Here is a 6,000-nt window from a genome sequence, read left to right as displayed (position 1 = left end):
GGACGACCAGGAAAAACTCGACGTTTACCAAGACCAACAGAGAGGTAGCCAGACATCATCGGATGAATGGGAAGACTCGACCAAACGTCATCGGACGAAAGGGAGAAGCTCGACGTTTATCGACACCAACGGAGAAGGAGAATCAACTGGGACGACCAGGAAAACTCGACCAGACGTCAACGCACGAAATGGGAGACTCAACGTTTATCGACACCAACGGAGAAGGAGAAAACTCAACCAGACGTCAACGGACGAAAGGGAGACCACAACCGGACACCAAATAGGACGTCTACTGGGGATTCTGGCTGGGAATCAACCAGACATTAATGAATGACTGGGAATAGGGTATACAATCATACGTCAACGGAAGAATGAGAAAAACTCAACGTTTATCGAAACCAACGGAGAGGTAAATCCGCATGGGGAAGGGTATAACTAGACGTCATAGGACGACTAGGAAAAACTCGACGTTTATCGACACCAACGGAGAGGAGGAAACTCTGAGGGGAATCATCTGGTATTACCAAATGATATGTGGGAAATAAGCAACTATACATCATCAGACGTATAGGAAAAACTCGACGTTTATCGACACCAACGGAGAGGAGGAATCCTTCTGGGATAACCCTGTGGGGAAAGATATCAACTATACGCCAACGGACGCATAGGAAAAACTCAACGTTTATCGACATCAACGGAGAGGAGTAAACTTCACTAGGGAAGGGACGACGTTACGAACATCGAAAGATGATGTTTACAGACATCAAAAGAACACCAGACACTACGCATGACTGGGGAAGCACCGACAGATGGTGTTTACCGACACCAAAGAAGACCAGACACTACGCATGACTGGAAATCACCGAAAGATGCTGTTTACCGACACCAATGAATACCAGACACTATGCATGACTTGAAATCACCGAAATATGGCGTTTACCGACACCAAAGAAGCAACACATGCGGGTGCTAACTAGATACTGACATCTACAAGATGACAGGGCAAGGCTGAACACTTGCAGGGGGTCTCACTTGGGAGAAACAGGCCTTCCTTTCACCAACGGATGAGGAAGTAAACCTCTGTGGGGATTAATCCTGAACGCCATCAGGAGCAACTGTAGCAAACGTGTTGTACAGGTTGAACAAAAATCCGCCTCTGCCCGGGATACGGTCTGATAGTTCGAACACATGAATGCATATGTTTGAATTTTTCTGTGGCGTAATGCTCCATATCGAATGGAAATGCTACTCATTTTTGAGGATGCCATGAATACTACATGCAAAATGCAATACTGGCTAAGGAGCCAAACTTATCAGATACTCCAACTCTGCGGGGAGACTCTGCTTGAAGAATACTCTGCGGGGAGCCTTATTGGGGAAATGCTTTGCGGAGAAAGCACCGACTTCTCACTCATGCTGGAGAAACAAAACCGTTGCCAGGACAGGATAAACTCCGCTGGGGAACATCCTTCACAATCCAAATCTAATCCGCTCAGGGACTCTGCTCGGGAAGCAAACAATACTCCGCTGAGGAAGTAAAACAGGCAACTCTTCGGGGATGGTACTCGCCAGGGAGTAACAAGACAACTTTACCAGGGAATGATAAATCGACTTCACTGGGGAAGACTCAACCCACCCTTAGGTAGAATAGCTCTGCTTTGGGGAATAACCACTACTTCGCCGGGGACGACCCACAGAATCCACAAGTGGGAATAAACTTAGCTGGGGAACTGCTGCCATGGGAACTCGCCCAATCCACTGGTGGGATAATTCTGCTGGAGAAATATTTCTTTAAAACCCGCTCCACTCGGGGAACTGCTGAGGAAACCCACACCTTCCTGATGAGGAGAACAACTCTGGTGGGGAGAGTAACAACTCTGTTGGGGACGAATTTCCACCACCCTGCTGGGAAGAAGCACTCACGGCCATGCTGGGGATAACAACGTCACAAACCCGACTGCTGGGGAACAACATCCTCATGACAAACTTCGCTGGGGAACTCCTGGGGAAAACATCTCCCAGGCACTCAGCGGGGTTCTTAGCTGGGGAAACCTGCCTCAAACTCCGTGCTGAGGATAGGCAATCCTAAAATCTGCTGAGAAAAGACGGTACTATCCACAGACACCTCTGCAGGGGAACACAGCTTTGACAGATATCAAACTTGCCCTGAGAATGACCTGCTGGGGAAAAGCTCACAGATGACGACCCTCAAAATAGCAAAACACAATGCCCCAGGGGTATACGGACAAGATACACTCAAGTGTCCTCAACATTCAAAACAATTTTCAAATGTTTCAGCCTTCTGCAAGTTATTGTCCAGCCTTCATGTTTTATTATATGCAATGCTTATCAAAAATTCGGACATTTTTGCAAACAAAACAGTAAAAATAAAAACAAGAGAGCTATTTATCTGAATAACGACTTTTATTGATTGAAAACGTGCCTGAAAAGGCGAATACATGGGAAGCAATTCCTAGAAAGAGGTAATTGCGCACAAAAGGAAAATAAACTATCCTAATGGCAATGTGAATACGGCATCCACTATTTCCCAATTCTGTTATAACTCACAGATCATCAGTTTTCCTCCCAACTTCCTTGCTTTCTGAGAAGACTGACTGGACCGATCACATCTTTCGAGATGGCAGACGAATGAAGCGCGATGAAGTACAAATAACTCAGACTGTAGTCTTCGCTTTAATCCCTCTTTTGGCTGGATCGCCCTTTCGGGTTTTCAATCCACCGGGATACCCATTTTTGCCTAAGTCGCCCTTGCGGGTTTTCGACTTACCGGGTGTACAAATTCTTTTCATTTTTTATCCCTAATTTTTGCCTGAACCTTTTCTTTCTGTTTTTTGGTTCGCCGGGATGCCCTTTTTTGCCTGGACTCTTTTATTCTTTTTGTCCAGCGGGTCAATTTATGCGAAGTATTTTTTGACTACATCTGAGTTAACAGGGGACGGAAAATCTTCACCATCCATAGTTGTAAGCATCAAGGCTCCACCGGAGAAGACCTTCTTCACAACATACGGACCTTCATAATTAGGAGTCCACTTGCCCCTGTTATCTGTACCGGGAGGAAGGATCCTCTTCAAAACCAGATCACCAGTTTGAAATGTCCGAGGACGCACTTTCTGATCAAAGGCTCGCTTCATCCTTCTCTGATATAACTGCCCGTGGCACACAGCTGCTAGCCGTCTCTCTTCGATAAGGCTTAACTCATTAAACCTTGTTCGAATCCACTCGGCTTCGTCCAGCTTAACATCCAGTAATACTCTCAGAGAAGGGATCTCCACTTCAACAGGCAGGACTGCTTCCATACCATATACAAGGGAGTACGGGGTTGCCCGGGTCGACGTACGTACTGAAGTACGGTACCCATGCAAAGCGAAAGGCAGCATCTCATGCCAATCCTTGTATGTAACGACCATCTTTTGCACAATCTTCTTGATATTCTTATTAGCCGTCTCTACAACACCATTCATCTTTGGTCTGTAAGGAGAAGAATTGTGATGTTCAATCTTGAAATCTCTGCAAAGCTCTTTCATCATCTTGTTGTTGAGATTTGAACCATTGTCAGTGATGATTATCTCAGGAACTCCATAACGACAGATGATTTCTTTCTTGATGAATCGGGCAACCACTTGTTTGGTAACGTTAGCGTAGGAAGCTGCTTCCACCCATTTGGTGACGTAGTCAATCGCAACCAGGATGAAGCGATGTCCACTCGAAGCAGTAGGCTCAATCTTCACAATCATGTCAATGCCCCACATGGCAAACGGCCAAGGCGAGTTCATGACATTCAACGGGCTTGGTGGTACATGCACCTTATCAGCATAGATTTGACACTTATGGCACTTCCGAGCATACTTGAAGCAATCGGACTCCATAGTCATCCAGTAATAACCGGCTCTCAATAATTTCTTGGACATTGCATGACCACCAGCATGGGTACCAAACAAACCCTCGTGCACTTCTTGCATCAACATGTCTGCTTCGTGTCTATCCACGCATCTGAGCAAGACCATGTCAAAGTTCCGCTTGTACAACACGTCATCCTGATTCAAATAAAAGCTTCCAGCTAGCCTTCTCAGGGTTTTCTTGTCATTCTTTGATGCACCATCAGGATACCCCTGAGTCTTGAGGAAGTTCTTGATGTCATAGTACCACGACTTCTCTTCAATCGCAACAGACTCGGCTGCAAACACATACGCAGGCCTCTCGAGTCGATTCACCGCAACATGTGGCACATGATTCCACCAATGAACCTTTATCATGGAAGATAAAGTAGCCAAGGCATCAGCCATCTGATTCTCGTCCCGGGGGACATGATACAACTTCACCTTCTTGAAGAACGTCAATATTCTTCTGGTGTAATCTCTATACGGAATCAAATGCGGCTGGTTCGTATTCCAATCTCCATTGACCTGATTGATCACTAGAGCGGAATCTCCGAAAATGTCAAGAGTTTTGATTCTCAAATCAATGGCTTCCTCTATTCCCATGATACAAGCCTCATACTCAGCTTCGTTGTTGGTGACATCAAAAGTTAATCTGGCAGAAAAAGGTATATGAGCACCTTTAGGATTGATCAGCACTGCACCAACACCATTACCATTCACATTCACAGCCCCATCAAACATCAATGTCCACTTATCATCAGGATCCGGTCCTTCCTCGACAAGAGGCTCTTCACAATCTTTCATCTTAAGATACATGATGTCTTCATCAGGGAATTCAAACATCATAGGCTGATAGTCATCAATCGGTTGCTCGGCGAGATAGTCTGACAAAACACTACCTTTGATAGCCTTCTGCGACGTGTACTGGATATCATATTCTATTAAGATCATCTGCCAACGGACAACACATCCTGTGAGAGTCGGCTTCTCAAAGATGTACTTCACTGGATCCATCTTAGAAATCAACAAAGTGGTATGGTTCAGCATATACTGCCTCAGTCGGCGAGCAGCCCAGGCCAAAGCACAGCAAGTTTTCTCAAGCTGTGAATATTTGATTTCACAGTCGGTAAACTTTTTGCTAAGGTAGTATATGGCATGCTCTTTTCGACCAGACTCGTCATGTTCTCCCAATACACACCCCATCGAATTCTCAGTCACTGATAGGTACATTATCAATGGTCTCCCTGGAACTGGAGGAATGATGATTGGAGGTTTCTGTAAGTACTCTTTTATTTTGTCAAAAGCTTTCTGACAGTCATCATTCCATTTGATTGCCTGATTCTTTCTGAGCAATTTGAATATTGGTTCACACATGGCAGTTAGGTGAGATACAAACCTCGCAATGTAGTTCAGTCTCCCTAAAAACCCACGAACCTGCTTTTCTGTTTTCGGCTCAGGCATCTCCTGAATAGCTTTGACTTTTGCTGGATCAACCTCAATCCCTTTTTCACTGACAATGAAGCCTAACAGCTTCCCTGGTCTCACCCCAAACGTACACTTGTTTGGATTCAGCCTTAGTTTGAACTTGACCAATCTGTCAAACAACTTCTGCAAATTAACCAGGTGCTCCTCTTCTGTCTGCGACTTCGCAATCATGTCATCCACGTACACTTCAATCTCTTTGTGCATCATGTCATGAAAGAGAGTCGTCATAGCCCTCTGATAGGTAGCACCGGCATTCTTCAGCCCAAACGGCATCACTTTATAGCAGAACGTGCCCCAAGGTGTAATGAATGTCGTCTTTTCCATATCCTCTGGCGCCATCTTGATCTGATTATAGCCCGAGAAACCATCCATGAAAGAGAATACCGAGGATTGAGCCGTATTATCCACCAATACATCAATGTGAGGTAATGGGAAGTCATCTTTCGGACTCGCTCTGTTCAGATCCCGGTAATCGACACACATTCTGACTTTGCCATCCTTCTTCGGCACGGGAACAATGTTGGCTACCCACGGCGGGTAAGTTGTTACTGACAAGAAACCAGCATCGAACTGCTTATGAACCTCTTCCTTAATTTTCACTGCCATATCAGGACTC

This window comes from Lathyrus oleraceus, chromosome 2, assembly GCF_024323335.1.
Source record: "Lathyrus oleraceus cultivar Zhongwan6 chromosome 2, CAAS_Psat_ZW6_1.0, whole genome shotgun sequence".
Classification (NCBI taxonomy): domain Eukaryota; kingdom Viridiplantae; phylum Streptophyta; class Magnoliopsida; order Fabales; family Fabaceae; genus Lathyrus; species Lathyrus oleraceus.
This window is presented reverse-complemented; position numbering follows the sequence as displayed.